This window comes from Pan troglodytes, chromosome 17 (genome assembly GCF_028858775.2).
Source record: "Pan troglodytes isolate AG18354 chromosome 17, NHGRI_mPanTro3-v2.0_pri, whole genome shotgun sequence".
NCBI classification, from domain to species: domain Eukaryota; kingdom Metazoa; phylum Chordata; class Mammalia; order Primates; family Hominidae; genus Pan; species Pan troglodytes.
The window spans coordinates 45,374,984-45,396,901 of record NC_072415.2 but is presented as its reverse complement, the minus strand read 5'-3'; the positions used below and the strand labels follow the sequence as shown (position 1 = coordinate 45,396,901).

Genomic DNA, 21,918 nt, shown 5'->3' with positions numbered 1-21,918 from the left:
GAAAAACCCTCCCACTCTGCCACCTCCATCTGGGACAGGCAGTGCTCTGAGTATTTGCAAGAGCCAAGGAAAACCTAGACTTAAGGCACCATGCAGTGCCAAAAAGGAGGCAGTGATCTAGGATAAATGAAAATTACAGTCAACTGCAAAGAACTTCTAAGCAAACATACTCTAGAAAGACAAGACATATAGAGAAGACTGGAATAAAAAACCAACCCTTTAATGTGAAGTCATAGACATACATCCACAAGAAACAGCAAACAGGGAATTATGGCTTCCCCAGAAGGACAAAGCGAGAAGCCAGAGACCAACCCTAGGTAGACAGCAATGTGTGAGCTCTCAGATCAAGAATTCAAAATAACAATTCTATGGAAAATCAGCAAGCTCCAAGATAACACAGAAAAACAATTCAGAAATTTATCAGAAAAATTTACCAAAGATTGAAATGTTTTTTAAAACATGAAATAGAAATCCTGGAACTGAGAAATACATTTGCTAAACTGAAAAGTGTATTAGAGGGTCCCAACAGGAGAGTGGATCAAGCCGAACAATATGAGCTCGAAGACAGGATACTGGAAAATACAGTCAGAAGAGGGAAAAAAAGAATAAAAACGAACAACACCTACAAGATATACAGAATAACTTCAAACAGAAGATCTAAGAATCACTGGTGTTCAACTGGGAGTTGAGAAAGAGGGAGATAGAAAGCTTATTCAAATAAATAACAGAAAATTTTCCAAACCTAGAGAAAGATATAAATACACAGATACAGGAAGGTCAGAAATCACCAAACAATTCAACCCAAATAACACTACCCCAAGATATAATGATCAAACTCTCAAAGGTCAAGGACAAAAAGAGGATCCTAAAAGCAGCAAGAAAAAAGAAGCAAATGACATGATGCAAAGGAGCTCTAATTCATCTGGCAAGAAACTTCACTGGAAACTACGCAAGCCAAAAGGGAGTGTGACAACATATTCCAAGTGCTAAAGAAAAAAAATTACCAACCCAGACGACCCAGCAAAGATTTCCTCCAGACATGGAGAGATCAAGTATTTCCCAGACAAACAAAACTAAAGGTATTTACCACTGCTAGACCTGACTCATAACAAATGCTAAAGGGAGTTCTTCAATCTGAAAGAAAAGGATGCTGATGTGCAAAAACAAAACATTTGAAGGTATAAAGCTCACTGGTAAAAGTAAACAGACAAATTCAGAATACTCAATACTGTAATTGCAATGTGTAATCCATTCACATCACTAGAATGACGACTAAAAGACAAATCTATCAAAAACAGAAACTACGGCAACCTGTTAAGTCATAAGACAATATAAATTACACTAGACCAAAGGGACCTAACTCACATTTACTGAACATGTAACTGCTGCAGAATACATATTCTTTTCATCAGCACATGGAACATTCTCCAGGACAGACCATCTGGCAGGCCACAAAACAAGTCTCAACAAATTCAAATCTGTCAAAATTATATCAAGTATCTTTTCTGACCATGATGAAGTAAAACCAGAAATCAATAATGAGGATACACAACGTATCAAAATCTATGGGATATTTATAGTAATAAACATCTACATCAAAACAGTAGAAAGATTTCAAATAGACAACCTAACAATACTCCTCAAGTAACTAGAAAAACAAGAACAAAAATTCCAAATTAATAGAAGGAAAAAATAATAAAGAACAGGAAAAAAGTGAATTGAGACCAAAAAATATAAAAGATCTACACAACAAAAAGTTGTTTTTTGAAAAGATTAATAAAATCAACAAACCCTTAGGTAGACTAAGAAAACAAGCAAAAAAGGGAGAGGACCTACATAAATAAAATCAAAACTGAAAAACGAGACATTAACAAATGATACCATAGAAATACAGAGGATCATTGGAGACTATTAAGAACTATACACCAAAAAATTGGAAAACCTAGAAGAAAGGGATAAATTCCTGAACACATAAGACCCATCAAAATTAAAAGATAAAGAAATAGAAAACCTGAACAGACCAATCAAAAGTAACAAGATTAAATCTGTAAATAAAAAGTCTCCCATCAAAGAAAAGCCCGGAACCTGATGGCTTCACTGCTGAATTCTACCAAACACTTAAAAGATGAACTAATACCAATTCTACTCAAACTATTCCAAAAAAGTAAAGAGAAGGAAGGAAATACTTCCAAACTCATTCTGTTAGGCTACCATTACTCATATACCAAAAACAGACAAGGACACAACAAAAAAAGAAAACTACAGACCAATATCCCTGATGAACGTAATATGCAAAAATCCTCAAGAAAATGCTAGCAAACCAACTTGAACAACATATTAAAAAAATCATTCACCATGATCAAGTGAGATTCTTCCCAGTGATGCAAGAATAGCTCAAAATATGCAAGTCAATAAACTTGATACATCCCATTAATAGAATGTTAATGGTATAGAAGGATCATACCCCTCCCCCCAAAAATAAAGGCCATATGTGACAAACCCACAGCTAACATTGTACTGAATGGGAAAAAACTGAAGCCTTTCCTCTAAGATCTGGAACAAGACAAGGATGCTCATCTTCACCATTTCTCTTCAAAACAGTACTGGAAGTCCTAGCCAGAGCAATTCAAAAAGAAAAAGACATAAAGGGCCTCCAAATTGGAAACAAAGTAGTCAAATTATCCTTGTTTGCAACAACATGGTATTATATTTAGAAAACCCTAAGACTCCATCAGCAAACTACTAGGACCAATAATCAAATCCAGTAAAGTTGCAGAATACACAATCAACAACAAAAATCACTAACATTAATACACACCAACATCAAACAAAACGAAAGAGAAATTAAGAAAGCAATCCTACAATAGCTATTAAATACAAAAAATATAAAATACCTAGGAATAAAGTTAAACAAAGAAAGGAATGATCTCTACAAGGAAAACTATAAAACACTGATGAAAGAAATTAAAGAGGACATTTTAAAAATGGGAAAATATTCCATGCTCATGAATTGGAATAACTAATATTGTGAAAATGTCCATCCTACCTAATGTGATCTACAGATTCAGGGCATCCCTATCAAAATACCAAGGACATTCTTCACAGAAATAGAAAAGACGATCCTAAATTGGAACCACAAAAGACCCCAAATAGCCATAGCAATCCCAGGCAAAAAGAATAAAGCTGTAGGCATCACACTACCTGACTTCAAAATGTATTAGAAAGCCATAGTAACCAAAACAGCATGATACTAACATAAAAACAGACACAAAGATCAATGGAACAGAATACAGAACCCAGATAGAAATCCACGCATTTACAGCCAACTCATTTTTGACAAAGGCAAGAAGAATAATCACTGGGGAAAGGACAGTCTCTTCAATAAATCCAGCTGGGAAAACTATATGACCATACACAGAAGAATAAAGCTAGATCCCTATTTCTCATCATATACAGAAATCAACTCAAAATGGATTTAAAAACTTAAATCTGGCTAGGCGTAATGGCTCACACCTGTAATCCCAGCACCTGAGACCAAGGCAGGCAGACTGCTTGAGCTCAGGAGTTTGGGACCAGCCTGGTGAAACCAGGTCTTTATCCAAAATACAGAAAATTAGCCGGATGTGGCAGTGCATGTTTGTGGTCCCAGCTACTTAGGAGGCTGAGGTGGGAGGATCACTTGAGCCCTGGAGTTCGAGGCTGCAGTGAGCTGTGATTGTGCCATAATTCACTGCAGCTTGAACGACAGAGTGAGACCTTGTCTAAAAAAAAAAAAGATGTAAATCTCATACCTGAAACTATTAAACTACTAGAAGAAAACACTGCGAAAATGCCTCAGGACATTGGTCTGGGCAAAAACTTTTTGGGTTGGACCTCAAAAACACAGGCAACAAAGGTAAATGTAGGCAAATGGGAGCACATCAAGCTAAAAAGTTTCTGCAGAGCAAAGGAAACAACAAAGTGAAGAGATAACCTGTATAATAGGAGAAAACACCTGTAAACTATCCATCCAATGAAGGATTAATAACCAGAATTACAAGGAACTCAAAAGCAAAACAACAAATAATCCAATTGTAAAATGGGCTAAAGATTTCAATAGATATTTCTTAAAAGAAGACATACAAATAGCCAACACGTACATGAAAAAAAAAACAAAACGCCTGGATACATCACCTGGAAAATGCAAATGAAAATCACAATGAGATATCATCTCACCCTAGTTAAAATAGCTTTTTACTACAAGGACAAGAAAATAACAGATGCTGGCAAGGATGCAGAGACAGGGGAGCCCTTATATGCTGTTGGTGGGAATGTAAATTAGTACAGCCATTATGGAAAACAGCATGGAGGTTCCTAAAAAACTAAAAACAGAAGTACCACATGATCCAGCAACCCCAATGCTGGGTATATATCCAAAAGAAAGGAAATCAGTATATTGAAGAGATATAGACACTCCCATGTTTATTGCAGTACTATTTACAATAGCCAAAATAATGGAATCAACCTAAGCATCCGTCAACAGATGAATGGATAAAGAAAATGTGGTACATAGATAGAATGGAATATTATTCAGCCATAAAAAATGAAATCCTATCATTTTCAACAACATGGATGGAACTGGAGGTCATTACATTAAGTGAAATAAGCCAGGCACAAAAAGACAAATACCTCGTGTTCTCACTCGTATGTGAGAACTAAGAAAGTGGATCTCACAGAGGTAGAGAGTGAAATGATGGTTACCAGAGGCTGGGAAGGGTAGGGAGGAGAAGGGGAGATGAGAGACTGGCTACTGGGTACAAAAATACAGTTAGATTTTCCAGGCACAGTGGCTCACGCCTGTAATCCCAATACTTTGGAAGGCTGAGGCAGGAAGATCATCTGAGGTCAGGAGTTCGAGACCAGCCTGGCCAACACGGTGAAACTTCATCTCTACTAAAAATACAAAAATTAGTGGGGGGTGGTGGTGGGCACTGTAATCCCAGCTACTTGGGAGGCTGAGGCAGGAGAATCGCTTGAATCCAGAGGCTGCAGTGAACTGAGGTCGCGCCACTGCACTCCACCCTGGGCAGCAGAGCAAGACTCTGTTGAAAGAGAAGAGAAGGGAGGGGAGGGGATGGGAGGGGAGTTAGATGAAAAGCTATTGCTCAATAGTATAGTCAGGTGACTATAGTTAACAATGATGTATTGTATAATTCAAAACAGCTAGAAGTGAAGTCTTAGAATGTCCCCAGCATAAAGAATCACAGCATTTATAATGCCTAATTTCAAGGCATTTACATATATATGTTGAAAAGATGAACTTAAGTTGTGACTTAAAAGATGTAAACTGTTTTATTACATGAATTTGACTATTATTTTAAAAGTACACATATGCTAACGACTGATGAATCCAAATTCATTTAAAAGTATTAACTAATTCATGATAATGTTTTAAACCACATATAGGCAAGGTAGCCCAGATGGCTTGAGTTTGCACCCTGACTCCTGACACCTACTACCAGGTCAGTTCATACAAGCTGCCTGTATCACAAGACTGTTGAGATAATTAAAGGAGCAGCATGTAAAGGGCCAATATCAGACACAATATAAATTCTACTGAGAAAAGCACTAAATAAACTGTCATTATTTGTCTCATATAAGTAAACCACTAGAATGTAAAGAGTCATTAAGTTATTTAATGTTGACAAGGGGTCTGGAGGAGGTATTTCATTTTGGCTGCTCAGCATCCATCTCTCCCCACGTCCTAATTTCCTGTTGGAGAATTACCTGCCCTTGTATAATCCCAGTGAGAATGTAACTCCATATGACTACCCTCCCGCTAATGGATGCCAAAGGGATTCCTGGAGGTTCTTGCAAATACTATAAATCCCTACTGTCACCCCTGGTACATCCAGCATGACCTAGGTTTCACCAACTAGATGCTTTCTCCAGGACTCTTAAATCTTGGGCAAGTAACATTCAAGGATGAAAGAACAGACTGGGTTCAATCATCCCAGTGGTAATCTGTTGCTCAGGTCACTCCTGCAATTCTGCTTCCTAGCCCCCAAGAGTTGCCTTAGTTTCCACTAACCTGTTCCCAAGGCTGGTTCTCTAGAATTCCATCAGTTCTGTGAGCTTCTAATTCCTTTCCAATAAATTACCTCCTGCTAAGTTAGGCGGAGGTGGATTCTACTGCCTACAACTGAAGAATCCAATTGAGTAGTGAATGAAGAACAGTCAGTGGAGTACAGCATGAACATACTGTGCTGGGGCTCATGTTGGAACTGGAGGCTCTGCTGAGGATAAGAACAGCAAGTCTTGGAAAGATGTTCTAGTAAATACAGTGAGAAAGCCAGAGGCTAAGATGTGATGAGCAATGGAGTAAGGTATGGAGACTTCCCCTAGAGATGTGAGGAACTATGGTGTGGAGTTCAGTTGCATGGGAGGAAGTGGGCCCACCTATATCTGACCTGAAATTTCTGCCCGGTGAAATTCTAGGGTGTATTTTTATAAAGTCCCTTTCAAAGAGTTCTGTAAAAAAATAAATAAATTTAAAGAAAAAAACGCTCACTCTCAGGTATCTACAAGTACACAAGGGTGGAGACCTTTCACGAAGAACCAAGTTTCTATGCCCTTCCCCCTAACTCCAACCTCTCTAGCTCAACACACTTTTTTAGCATACATAAGGTTCAAGTTCATAATGAAACTCTATTATAGCTCAATAGCATTTAAAGGCAAAGAACATTCAGAAGTGAGAGAAGAATATAAAAGTTACCCAGCTGGCTTGCTTCAGGTTTAAAGCCTTCAACAATTTTTTCCAGGAATGTTATTATTATTACCATAGCCTCCTAGAACCCTGTCTATTTTGACTTGTCTACCTATTTCCACCTTTTTGACCCAAACTGAATCAAGCTACAGTCAGAGCTCCCATTTGGGGTCTCTGGGGAAAAGAGTTTTTCTAGTTCAGGGCTCAGATAAACCCCCATTGACTGTGAAAGCCTCTTTGTGCTTTTTTTCTTCTCCAACATAATCTACCCTAATCTCTATATTTAAAATCAGTATCCTAAATTCTCTCCAAACTCTTTGCTGTTTTCCTTAGTTTTCACAGCACCCTCTCTCTCTCAAATACACATTCCCTACCTCCTTCCATTTCTCAAAATGCACCCCAAATTTAACTTTTTAAAAATGCCTACCAGCATGTCACACCCAACTGGTAATTTCTTTCCCATCTAGCTTAGTTATCATATCTCTTCATAATATTCTAATTCAGAAAATAATTTTGAGGCAACTCTCATCTGGCCCAGAAATATTTATGACTTCCATTTACAACATTAAGAAAAAATTAGCTTAGTTATCATATCTCTTCATAATATTCTAATTCAGAAAATAATTTTGAGGCAACTCTCATCTGGCCCAGAAATATTTATAACTTCCATTTACAACATTAAGAAAAAATTACTAGAATAGAACAGTTAGTTTTCACTGTATACTTTTTGATACCATCAGGATATTTTACTATGTAAACATGTTATTTTTTCTCTTAAGAAAAAAAAACTGCCACTATTTAATAATGTAAAAAAATTATCTTATTGTCCCACTCTGCCAAGAGTATTTTTTATGCAAAAACATGTTAACATCAGGTGAGAGAAAAGAGCATCCCTAAATTCACAATGTTTTTGTTTAGTTTTGTTTGGAGGGCGGAGAGTGGACACGCAGCAGCTTGTTGCCACAGGTTTATGGTCTGGTTACTAAACAAATCAATGCTCTTCCACTGTTAAAAGTTTAAGGGAAATCTGAAGACTTTTTTCAAGTCAGTCATCCCTCAAAAAGTTGGTACTGCAAGTACTTTTAGGCTCCCAAGTGATGGTATGATTGGATCAGCCACTGTTACCTCCCACAAGTCTGGGAGTTGCTAGTAAATCAGAACAAATCAGGTCAGGGCCAGCATCTCTGTGTGTGTGTCCCAGGCAGACTCCACCTCTCTTTCCTCTAAGCAAAATCTTTTCATATATCATTTCATTATGTAAATTATCTTGTTATTAAATATTACATTACTTTTTTGTTATATATTGAGAGTATTTTACATGGGATATTTTCCATGCTATTGAAATATCATATTGTAACAGGAGAATCTGAATTGTGTATTTGTCAGAATCTGCCTCTTCATTTAGGCCCCATCCCAAAAAACTTATCCTCACACTGACACTGATCTTTAAGGCACCATCTAGCCTCCCCTAATGAGTTGATTTCAACACTAGTTTACCATCTTCCTCCCCATTTCCAAAGCTCACCTCAAACCTCTGTTAGCAGCAACATCCAAGCTTATAGTCCCCATTGGCCTCAATCCTGATTTGTCCTCTGTCTCGAGTCTCAACATCAACCTGCCTGTCTATACCTTAAACTACTCTTCAGCCAAAACCAAACCCAGGCATAAAATACACCGCCATCATGGTCTCCTGACCACTGGGGCTTAGGTTCCCTCACCCCTGCCAAACTTGTTCTCCGTCTGCAGGAAGTTGCCTCCTAGTACACTTAACCAGCCTTCTAGTTTAACGTGCTCAGCTTCCAACACAGAAGTCATATTACCTTTGTAATAAGGTACTCTTTGACACACAAAAAATCCCTCACTTCATTGGACCTTTCAGCCTTACATACAATCTCTAACCCTCGATAAGTTCTACTCTTCACTTTTTCTGCTTCAACTTCTAGGATAGTGGCATTAGAAAGTTCTGAAACACTGGCAAGGTCCCCTGTAAACCTACACTAACTAGCCAGAGCAAGCCTTACTATTCTTTACAGCTCCTCTCCTGGACCCCCTCTCTCACCGTCTACCTTCCCTTGTGCACATCCTCACAGACCAGCCAACATAATCCTTGCCTCTCTACAGAGAAATCCCACCTCATCAGACCGGAGTTCCTTCCACCTCACTTTTACCTCACACTCCCTTGTTCCTCTGAGTTTTTTCTCCTTTTTAAGGATAATATTCTTTATTTGTACACTTAATTACATTCCTTTTCAAAGCCTTAGAAGCCTTGCTCCACAAATAACTCCTCTTCTCTTTCACATTCACCAACCAATGCCATCTGCCCTTTCTCCCAAGGTAACTTTCAGGCAAAGTTATGCCAGAGACAAGGGTTTTGTCCCCTACTCCTGCCCCCGCCCCCCCCCCCCAAAGAAAAGATTTAAAAACTGATTTAATTGCCAGAATCAGGACATTGCACTTGAAAAATCAAGATTTGTATTATAGGCTGGGCACGGTGACTCACTCCTGTAATCCCAACACTTTGGGAGGCTGAGGTGGGTAGATCACCTGAGGTCAGGAGTTCGAGACCAGCCTGACCAACATGATGAAACCCCCGTCACTACTAAAAATACAAAACTTAGCCGGGTGTGATGGCACGTGCCTGTAGTCCCAGCTACTCAGGAGGCAGAGACAGGAGAATAGCTTGAACCCGAGAGGCGGAGGTTGCGGTGAGCCCAGATCGCGCCACTGCACCCCAGCCTGGGTGACAGAGCAAGATTCCATCTCAAAACAAAAAAGACTTGTATTCTAGCTTCTCTGGTTTAAAAAAAAAAAAAATTATCTGCCACCACTGACTGAGCATACCCAAAGAGCAAAATCCTAGTAGGTGATTAGCTGCCCTCTTGCAATGGGGTGCTTGCCATCTCCAGTCACCACAGTTGACCTTCCTTGTCCCCCGTCACCCCTCAGTGACTCTCATACACCTTACTACCCTGACTCAACATAACCTACGACCTACTAATAATAGGTTCTGCTCCTTCCTATCCTAAAAACCACTTGCCTCAACTACCCTGAATGCAAGCTACAATCTCCTCCTTTCTCCTCTCCCAAATACTTCCTCAGGGAATGGTCTACATTTGCTGTCACTCCTATCCCCTGGTAATAGATTTCTGCTCTTCCGCCTCTGCTAAAACTACAGAGAGCAGAGAAAGAATCTTTTCACCCTCCTGCCTGTTCAGCAGCACTGGACATCAGCAACTGTCTTCTTTATAAGGCCTCCTCTATTGGTTTCCTGACTGTGCCCTCTCTAATCCTCCTAATGAGGAAATCACGTAGACCTCCCTATGGTTCAACACCTGAAAACACCTCCGTGTGCCACATAGATTTCTTCGGTGCTTCCTCCTCACAGGTCCCAGACATGCAGCATCCTCCTTCTCCCGTGGAACCCTGCCCACAGCCTCCCACGTCTTGCAACTCCTCTCAAGGAAAAACAACAACAACAACAGGAAAACAACCTCAGTATGAAGACAAGTACATTGATTTATTCAACATTTACTGATCACTTTTCAGGTGGTAGGCAGACCAGTAAGAGAAGGTCCTTATCCCTACATAAGGGATTCACAGTCTAAAAGGGGCAAGGATAAACAGAGAGGGATAACATGATACATATGATGATAAAGAAAAACAAAGGTACTAAGGTGAAGGCCAGAAGAGCTTGCTGAGACAAATACCAGAGCCTGATCCCCAGCCTCAGACATATCCACTACCACCATTTAGTCCAGACCTCCTGCAAGAGCTTCCCAACTGATCTCCATGCCTCCCCTTTACCCATCCCACCCTCTCACCCAAATCCATCTCCACACTGCAGCAGGGGTGATCTGCTTAAAATCAGAAGCAGAGCTTTCTCCTACTCAAAACCTTTCAACAGCACTAAGAACGAGGTCTTGCATCAGCTATACCATGCCAATTTTCCTACCTTCATCTCACCCCACCCCCATCCCTTGCACCAATGGCCCTTCAGCCACACTGGTATTTCAGTTCCTTAAACAAAATGAGTCCTCTTTGCTACACAGTCTCTGTGCATAGCATTCTTTTTTACCAGAATCCTCTTGCCCATACTCTTTGTATTATTAAAATCTTTTTGACCTCTGGGTCTCAGCTGAAATGTCATTTCTCCCATTGTTTACTTAATTGTTTCTATTTTTATCTTCCTCATTAAATTGTATGATCAACAAAGACAGGATCTATGTCTGTTTAGTTCCCATTGTAGTCACGGTGCCTGGCACAAACAGATACTCAATAAATATGTGCCCAGTGAGGATGTAAAAGTCACTTTCCTCATCCGGGCCCGTAACTGTAAGTATCCCCTCAGGTTTATTCCTCAGCCCTTTCTACCACTCCCTGTTTTCATCATTTCAATGCTGATGATACTCATCTGCACCTCCAGACCTGACCTCTCCCAACAAGATGCAGTGCTCCAACTATGAAGCCTACAGGACAGTTCCACCTGGAATCCTTCTCTGACACCTGCAACTGGATATGTACCAAGACACATTCATTAACTATGCTCAAACTCTGTTTTTTTCCATTGCTGTTAATGGTGACACCCCTTACAAATCAAGTGATTGACTTATTTTTCCTTCACCCATTGACGAGACCATCTGATTCCATTTCTAAAAATGCACCTGTATGCTCCTGCATACAAAGTCATGTGAAGTAGTGCATTAGCCTCATTTCCTACCTCTAGTCTTTTGAAATAGCAATCCCTCACCTACATGTATGTTAAAGCTTAATTCTGATTATGTCAATCCATGCCCTCGTCAAAATCCTTCAACAGCTCCCTCCTGCATTCCAAAGAACATCCATACTCTTTTTGTTGGTATTCAAAGCCCCTCTCAATCTTTCCCAAACTATCCGAGCAAGGTAGTCTAGTTAAACAGTTAAGACCATAATCTGTGGAGCCAGACTGACACATTAAATGCACAGCCATGGGGACAGGTTTACCTGTCCAGCTTTACCACTTATCTTCTCAGTGCCATTTAATTTTGTTATAAAGAGCAAATGAATTAATATAAGTACAGCACTTAGAACTGTGCTTGGTATATGGCCAGAGCTATTCTAAGTTGTGATTTATTTTGTTTTGCTTCCCCATCTCCAATTATCAATAGCCTACATTCACATCTGTCTGAACCAACTTACTATTACCACAGCATAGGGCAGGACCACAGCACAAGGACCAGCTGATAAGCTGCCAGTGTTGCATCCCCTTCTCAAAGCATTTCCAGTGAAAAGCTCCTGCCACAAAGGTCCTTTCTCTCCAGGAGTAAGTATACATCTCATGCAATGAAATGCCCCAGAGGTTGCTCATCAAAGGATTTCCAGCCCTGTTCAAAGACTCTCAGTCTAAATTAACCACCCTTTTCTTCCCTCTACTTTCTCAATCCCCTCACAGGTTTCAGATCAGAGACCATGTTACCCTTATTTCCTATCCCCAGTGGCAGAGCTGTTTTAGTCATCTTTTGCCCCCAGTCTAAGTAAAAGTTGAAACTCTCACGGCTACTCTCCCTATATCAGTTCTGTTACTTGAGATAGTGTTCCCTTTGCATGGAAACACTTAAAATAATTAAAATTTATTCTGCAGTCCTAATACGAACACAATATGGACTTCAATCTCCAAAGCATCAGGCCTCTCCACTATGACAGTGCTGCCTTCCTACCTTTTTTTACAGTCCCTGCCACGCATGGGGACTTGTAAATGTTAGTAAAGTGTTTACTGATAACTCACTAATTCTTAGGAATGGACAAATGAGAGTTTCAATAGTCCCAGAAATTTCCTCCTACCCTTTAACCTGAAAGAAAACAATAAATTATAAAACATAATGTGTAGATTCCAAAGGACAATCCAATAACTTAGTATGTGTCTCTACCAAGGCAATGCAAATTCTACTCCTTTCTACAAATGAACTGATACTTTAAAAATATTCTTTTTTCAATGAGAAGTCATACCTTCCATGATGCTTAAACCTAAAGAACTGTCTTCAAATCACCTCCTGGTTCCCATAGAAGTTTGTCCTATACTCAAGGCTGTCAATCAAAAGATTAACATACTGGAAGCCAATACAGAATCAAAACCAATCATATGTTCTCTAACATTAGAAGTCAAATTACAACGAAGGATTTAAAGGAGTCCCATAACAATTTATAAGAATTTATAATTTGTAAAAATTTGTAAGAATTCTAAACACTGAACAACAAATGGATCACCTGAAATCAGAGATGCACTCTCAACTCTCATCACCGCTGCTACGTCTGCCCTCAAAACAATCCCAAACATCCCTCCCCATTAAGGACTAAAATGGGCTTCACATTGAAGGTGTCCCTACAAAAATCCATGGAAAACAGCAGAGAAGTTCAACTGAATGGCTAATCACTAGTCTATCATTTTAAAAAGAATCAAGCAGTAACACTCCAGGAAGTGCTAGTCAAAGTCTAGTTCCTAGATGGCAAACTGGCACTCACCTAGTCCATGAGGAGTAAGGAGAGAGGGTGAGAGCAAGCATTTAGAAACTTTGATAGCAATTTGACAGATAAATGTTACATCTACTGAATCCAATAATTTTTGAAATGGAAATTATATATTGTGGTTTTTAATTTCATTTTTCTTGCAATTCATATTTTACACATATTAGGAAAACATCAGCCCATGAAAAGAAGAAATGTTACAAACTGATCCTTCGGGGATATTCAATTCCAGGAAGATGAAGCAGATGTATTTTCCCTATTCCTCCCACTAAGCACAACTGAAAACTCTGAACATTACATATAAAACAAACATGAGAAGATTCTTAACTGTGGAGAGAAGAAGGCAGACTGGCTAGGGACCTCAGGCTGCAAGGAACAATAAAATGGTGAGTTCCCTGAGACTTATTTTTGCCTATATATCCCAGCTTTCTGGAGTTGAAAATGGCAGCAATCTGAAACCTGGAAACATTAACAGAAGCAGAAGGGAAAAAAAGTCAAAAGACCAAGAAAGGGACATCCTACTGAGACAGAAAACTGATAGGAAAAAAACCACTCTGCTCCAGACAAACATCACAGAAAAAAACTGTAGCCTTACCCCGACCCATGCCAACAAAGGTCAGGTGGGTAGCCTAGACTTCACGTACTCACCGGGTTATACTAAGGCACCCACTTCCCACACACCAGGGTGGTGTTGAGAAGGCCAAGTAGGGAGCCCAAGCTTTCATTTACATCAGCCGGTAACAAGGCACCCTTCCACATATACCCTCTCCCCCGGATATCCTGGACCTCTACTCCCACCTGGTGGAAACAAGATACTGTACCTCTTGGGTCAAGAAAGGCCAAGTGGGGAGCCTGTACTTCTGATTTCCTCTAGTGATCACTAGACAGTGCCACGTGCCCTCCCCACCAACCTTCCCCTGCCAGGGTGGTATCAAAACAAAGCAAGCTAAAACAGAAGGCTTAAGTAAGATCCAGAATCTCATAGTATAATATAAAAACACCCAGGTTTTCATTTAAAAATCACTCATCATACCAAGAGCCAGGATGAACTCAAACTGAATGAAAAAGACATCAGGAGGCAGCAACACCAAGAAGAGAGATGTTAGAATTATCTGACAACAATTTTAAAGCAGCTGTGATAGACATGCTTCAATAATTACAAGCATGCTTGAAACAAATTAAGAATAAATAAACAAAAAGCCTCAACACAGAAATACAAGGTATGAAGAAAAACCTAAAGCAAATTTTAGAGCTGAAAAATACCAAAATAAAAAGACTCAGCAGCAGAAAGGGAGGGAAGGACACAGGAAAGGAACTGGAAGACAAGAGCCCAATATGAATAAGAGAGAAATGGACTAAAGAAAAATTGACAAAGCCTCAAAAACATGTGGAATCATAACAAAAGACTGAACATTCCAGTCATCAGTCTTGAAAGAAGAGGAGAAAGAGGGCAGGCTGAAAAAGTACTCAAAAAAATAATGGTGAAAACTTCCTAAATTTGGCAAGTGACATAAACTTACAGATTTAGGAATCTGAGTGAACCCCAAGCAGTATAAACCCAAATGAATCCACACCGAAATGTATCATAATGAAACTTTCGAAAACTAAAGACGAAGAAAAAATCCTGAGAACAGTGAGAGAAAAACGATTCCTTTCCACAGAGGAAAAATTATTAGAATGACAGTGGATTTCTCCTCAGAAACCATGGAAGCCAGAAGAAAGTGGTATAATTTTTTCAAGGGCTGAAAGAACTATCAACACAGAGTCCCATACCCAGAGAAAATAACTGGCCTTCTCTCTCCACAGTTGATAGAATGCCTTGACAAAAACAAGCCAAAGACACAGAATTCAACAGCATCATCAACCAACAGGATGTAAGAGCAGAAAACACATTTCATTCAGGGGCCCACAGACAGACCATATTCTGGGCTGTAAAACAAACCTCGATAAATTTAAAAGAACTGAAATCAGAGTGTGCCCTCCAACCAAAATGGAATCAAACTAGAAACCAAAAACAGAAGATGAAAGGAAAATTTCCTAATACTTGGAATCTAAACAGCCCTCTTTAACATACCATGGCTCAAAGTGGAAGTCCCAAGATAAAATAAAAACAGACATTGAATTGAATGGAAATAAAAATAAAACAAAGGTGTGGAACACAGAGAAAACAGTGCTGAGAGGGAAACATTGCTAAATGCCCCCATGAATCTAAGTGCAAAATTCCTTAACAAAATATTAGTAAATGGAATTCAGCAACATATGTACAAAAAGTGTTATACTGTGACCAAGTTTCATGCCATGGATGTAAGGCTGGCTCAGTATTTAAAAAATAAATCAATACAATGCACCATATTGACAGGCGAAAGAAGAAAAATCACATGATCAGATCAACTGATGAACAAAAAACACAACAAAATTCAACACTCACTCATGATAAAAACTCTCAGGAAGATAGGAACAGAGAGGAACTTCCCTAACTTGATAAACAGCATCCATGAAAATCCTATAGTTAACATTATACCTCATAGTTAAGGACTGAAGGAATGCTTTCCCCCAAGATCAGAAAGACTGTCCTTTCTCACCCTTCTTATTCATCATAGTGCTGATATTTCAGCCAGTGCAACATGGCAAGAAAAGGCAAGAAAAAGTATGCAGATTAAAAAGGAAAATAATAAAATTGTTCCTCTTTGCAGGTAACATGGTAGTCTGCATAGAAAATCCCAAGGAATCTCCAGAAGAACTCCTAGAACTAATAAGTAGGTTCAGCAAGATTGTGGAATACAAAATCAACATATGAAAGTTAATTATATTTCTACATACTGGCAATGAGTACATGGACACCAAAATTAAAAATACCGTTACAATTACTAAAATATAAAAAGAAATATTTACATACAAATGTAACAAAACAAATCCAATAAAAACTAACAAAACATATGTACAGGACTTGCATGATAAAACTACACAATGCTGATGAAAGAAATCAAGGATCTAAATAAATGGAGAGACAACCTGTGTTCACAGATTGAAAAATGCAACATACATACTAAAGACGTCGATCTTCTCCATACTGATACAAGTCTACTGCAATTTGTATCAAAAGCCCAGAAAGACTTTTTTTGTAGATATAAACAAGATTATTCTACAATTTATACAGAAAAGCAAAGGAACTAGAACAGCTAAAATAACGGGGGGAAAAAGTGTAGGAGGAATCAGTCTACCCCATACCCATGCCCACCACTCCCAGCTCCAAATGCTTTTTTACAAAGATACAAAGGCAATTCAACGGAGGAATGACAGCCTTTTCAAGGAATGGTGCTGAAGTAACTGGACATCCATAGACACAGGCATAAACACACACACAATTTTGACCTAAATCTCAGCTTCATAAACTGGATCATGTAAAACCACAAAACTATTAGGGAAAAAAAGCACAAGGGAAAAATCTTCAGGATCTAGGGCTAGGCAAAGAGTTCCCAGACTTGACACCAAAAGGAATGATCCATAAAAAAATAAACTGAGAAACTGGACTTCAACAAATTTAAAACTTTTGCTCTGCAAAAGACCTTATTAAGGGGATGAAAAGACAAGCTACAGACAAACAACATACCCAACAAAGGACCAGTATTTAGAATATATAAAGAATAAACAAGTCTCAAAAGTTAATAGTAAAAAGGACAAACAATCCCATTAGAAAATGAACAAAAGATAGTTCCCTGAAGAAATATACAGATGACAAATAAGCACATGAAAAGTGTTCAACATCATTAGCCTTTAAGGAAATGCACGTTAAAACCACAATGAGACATCCCTACACACCTATCAGAATGGCTAAATGGTGACAGGCCAGGCGTGGTGCCTCATGCCTGTAATCCCGGCACTTTGGGATGTTCCAGCCATGCTAGAACATTTTACAAAACAGCTCACCAGTTTTTTAAAAAACTAAACATGCAACTGCCACACAACCCAGTAACTGTACTCCTGGGCATATATCCCAGAGAAATAAAGACTCTGTTCACACAAAAACCTATACACAAAAGCTTACAGCAGCTTTATTCACAATAGCCAAAAACTAGAAACAATCAGATGTTCAACACGTAAATGGTTAAAAGATCCATAAAAGTACATTCATACTATGGAATATTACTTAGCAATGAAAAGGGAGTAATTACTGATACATGCAACAACCTGGATCAATCTCCAGAGAATTATGCTGAGTGAATAAAGCCAACTCCAAAAGACACTTATCCCATTTATAAAACATTCTTAAAATGGCAAAATTACAGAAATGAACAAATTAGTAATTGTCAGAGTTTAAGGAGGGGGTGGAGGTAGAAGGGTAGTAGGTGTGGCTACAAAAAAACATAAGGAAATCTTGTGGCCATGAAAATTTTCTCTATCTTGACTGTTTCAATGTGACTATTATGGGTCTGGAAATTGTACTATAGCTTTACAAAATGATACCATTGGAAGCAACCAGGTAACTGAGGACTAAATGAGGACACACAGATATAAATGTAAACTGTTATCCCTACCCTTAAACACCATACACTCAAGAGGCATAAATCAACAGTGAATAACTTCATCAAGGAGAAAGATCTTGAGCAAATCTATGAAAAACAGGTAGCACTTCCACAAGTGGAGGTGGAGAAGGGGACATCTTGGGAAGGAGAAGAAATCACATAAAAAGGTACAGAGCCAGAAATAAGCAAAGTGCCTATGAAGAAAGAGGCATGTGTCGCGGGTTGTGAAATAACATAAAAATGGGATAAGAAATGTGGAGGGTAACTCTGAAGGGTCCCCAAAAGTCAGGTGCAGGAGTTTAAATGTTACATACCCAGAGAAGCCCTCCTCCCCAACCCAGCCAACCTGAAGTTCCCCCACCTACAATCTCTCCAGCATCCTTTACTGCTAATGTGTAGCAATAATCACAAATTGTATTTATGTACTTATTTGCATGTTTATTTAATGCTGTCAACCCCCAGTTATCTTGAGACTACAGCACTGGGTGTGGCACACATTAATCGCTCCATACAGGGGTCCCCAAACCCCAAGCCATGAACCAGTACCAGTCTTTGGCCTGTTAGAAACCTGGCCACACAGCAGGAGGTGAGCAGTGGGCAAGCGAGCATTACTGCCTGAGCTCCACCTCCTTCCTGTCAGATCACCAGCGGCATTAAATTCTCATAGGGCAAACACTACTGTGAATTTTACATATGAGGGATCTAGGTTGCACAAGCCTTATGAGAATCTAATGCCTGATGATCTGAGGTGTAACGGTTTCATCCCGAAACCATTCCCCTGGCCCCCAACCTGGTCCACGGAAAAACTGTCTTCCACAAAACTGGTCCCTGGTGCCAGAGAGACTGGGACCGCTGAGTCAATAAATATTAATTGAATAAATGAACAAACAGTAAGTAGTCACTCCTAACTCTCTTCTACGAAGTTGCCGCACTCCTCTTCCTCCACTATCTGTCACTCCCTTTGCCTTGGTCCCTCTTTGCCTAACTGCCTCTTTTAACTGATCTCTCCTCTTTCCTTCCTCCTCTACCTCAGCCCAGCTCTTAACCCATCAAAAAATAAAACTTGGTATATAACTGCAATGGTATAACACTCTTCTGCATCTCAACCAATTAGGAACTGTATCCAAGAAATCTGTTACTGAAAAAAAAGTACCAAAGTTGTATGTTACATAAGCATGACAGATGTATTACATAAATAAATAACTAAAAGCAGAAACAGGGTCAACCTGATTGTGACCTTTCATGAGTATGGAAAGCTGTCCATCAAAAAAGCCAGGACAGTATTCCTCAAAACTACCAAAGTTATGGAAAACCAGACAAGACAGAAACTATCACAAACCAAATATTAAAGAAACATGATGTCAAAATACAATGTAGTACACTGGACTGGATTCTGGAACAGAAAGAAGATATTAACGGAAAAACTGGTGAAATCCAAATAATGTCTGGAATTTAGCTACCTAAAAAAATACAAAATTTTTTAAAAACTATATGAAGCACTAATGTGTGATTCAGATTCAAAATTATTATTATATTAGTTAAAAGAGGGATAGGGCATGCAAGTGAGCCAGGAGCAAAACTCCAGTCAGAGTAGCTGGAGCGTCCCACTGAAAGTTACAAACAGATCTATCTTCATTTTGACTCTGGTCCCATGCTCTCTTACCTGATGTCATGAGAATTACCTTGCCTGTAACTGCTTGGGATTAACAATCAGTTTTGTTGTTGTTGGGTTTTCAGTTTTTTGAGACAGGGTCTCGCTCTTTCACTCTGGAATAGCTAGGACTACAGACGCATGCCACCACACCCAGCTAACAACCACGCTTAAGTATCTTAGCACACTCATTCGTTTATCCAACAAGCATTTATACCAAGTGCTTATTGCTTACCAGGCACTGTAAAGTCTTCAGGGATACAAGGCTGGAAAAGGAAGCCACAATCTCTGCTCTCATAAAGCTTAAACTCTATTGAGAAAGCCAGGCATTTAACAAGTATTTGCATAAATGGTGAGTGCTCCCAAGAGTTTTGCAGTCTGCTGCTTAAGAGGCACCAAACAAACCAGCAGAGTAGTCATTAAACGCAGTTATCACCAGCACGCTGAATAAAGGCTTCTCAGGTTTCAAAGTGCACACAAAACCTGAAATCCTGGTAAAGCAGATACTGATTCAGTTGATGTGCAGCGGGGCTTCACATTCTGCATTTCTTGAGTCTGAGGTGACAGGGATGCTGCTGGTACACCATCCACACTTGGAATAGCAGGACTCGGAGTACCATGGAAACATCCTCAAAGGATCATGTAAAATGTCAATTCCAATAGGGCAAGGACATTGTGTCTCCCTTATTCACCATGTACCCAGAACTTAAAACTGTGCCTCATAGACAGATCGCATTCAGTAAATATTTACTGACACAACAAATGTATGTATAATTTAGACCAGGGCTGTTCAATTGTAGCAAAGAACCACATTTAGCTATGGAACACTTGAAATGTGGCTAGTGTGACTGAGGAGCTGAATTTTTAAAATTTAATTTTAATTTTAATAGTCACATGTGGTTAGTGGCTCCCACGCTGGACAGTCCAGGTCTGGACACAGATGTGATGTAAAGAGGACTGGACTAACAAGGTCTAGGTTTGAATCCCAACTCTGCTGCTCAGATTGTGACCTGAAAAGTTGCAACTTCTTAGGGCCTTCACTACTTCATCTGTGAAATGACAAGACCTCCTCTCAGCGTTCTTGACACGATTATAAAGCAATGTATTAAACATAAGATATGATCAAAGTGACATTCTCTGCCCTCCAAAAACAGTTCACAAAGACTACTTTGCCTATTGCCCACTTGACCAAAAAAATGCCAAGTGAGTTTGGTAGACGGGTTAGCTCAGTGGCTTTGAGAATGAGGACAAGGTCACAAATCTGGGGAGTAAGGGAACCTCATCTAGCAAGGCTGACCAGATAAGAGAAGCAATGACAATGCAAATCGTCCCAATTCCTGGTAAATGCTTAAATGGGCAACGTATTGATTATGGATGAGTAAATGACATCTCATTCATTCATTCTTCCAGGAAAAGCTGCTACATTACCTAAAGCCCGCTACTTCCCAACCACAAACATTTGCTAATTCAGGGCCGGGTCCTCCTCGGGGGCAGCGGGCCGGGAAGCCCCCTCCCCCGCTGCCGGCGTGTCTTCCCCTCCCCCGTGGCGCCGCGAGGGTCAGGCTGGCACCGCGGTTGCAAGTACCACACGGCCGAACCCAGAAGCCATATTTAGCTTTATTTTTGTCAATAAAACAAACTTCCGTCTTCTAAAGAAAAACGGTTCTAACTCAATGTCAAACTAGGACGGAAACTCGCTGCTCGCCAAAGCTGCCAACCAGAGACGCCGCGTGTCCAACGGCACCGGGGTCCCAGACCCGAACCCGCGCCGAGCGTGCCCGCGCCCCGGCCCCAGGCAGCGCCGGCCACAAAGGGACCGGGGACGCGGCCGCGGCGGGGCCTCTTTCTCCACCTCCGACCCGCGCGAGCCGCTGCGGCTCCGGGACTGCCCGGCCGCGGGCGAACACTCACCTCGCTAGGCGCGCGGCGGCGGCGGCGGCGGCAGGCGCTCCTCCGGGCCGGCCCGGGCGGTCGCGGCGCGGTCCCGCGGGCCGCAGCGCGGGCGCTACTCTCGGGCCGCCGTCCGCCGCGCCGCCTCCTCGGCCACTGCCGGCGGCTCCCCCGGCGGGCGGGCGGGTCCGGCCCGGGCCCCGCCTCCGCCGCGCCCGCCCCCGCCTCCGCGCCCGGCCTCGCGGGCTCGGCGCGCTACTCCGGGCCGCCCCGCATGCCGCAGCCGCCGCCGCTGCCGCTCACTTGGGGCTGCTCCGCGCGGCGGGCCCGGGCCGCAGGGGCGCCCCGCAGGCCGCTCGGGCGCGGTCCTCCCTGCGCTGCGTGCTCGGCGGCAGCGGCGGCGGCGGCCCGTGCGGCTGCGCGGGGGAGGCGGGGGCGCCGGCGCTCACCCGGATGCGCGCCCCCTCCGCTGCGGCGAGCCCACCGCGGGGCCGCGACGCTCCCCTCGGGCTCGGGACTCCGGGGTCGGGCGCGGCGCCCCTCCCGGACCGACCGCCCAGTCCCGGCCCCCGCTCACACGGCTACGGGCAGGGCCGGGCCAGGCCGAGAGG

At 41.2% G+C, this 21,918-nt stretch overlaps 1 protein-coding gene across 1 annotated transcript in view; it reads right to left on the bottom strand.

The window, feature by feature from the left end:
- GALNT1 (polypeptide N-acetylgalactosaminyltransferase 1) overlaps positions 1–21,465 on the bottom strand; it is a 130,794-nt gene extending 109,329 nt beyond the window's left edge. Inside the window, exon 1 of the mRNA XM_054672130.1 lies at positions 21,329–21,465. The gene's annotated coding sequence lies outside the window, so the exon portion shown is untranslated. The remainder of the gene's footprint in view (positions 1–21,328) is intronic.
- Positions 21,466–21,918: the final 453 nt, after the last annotated feature.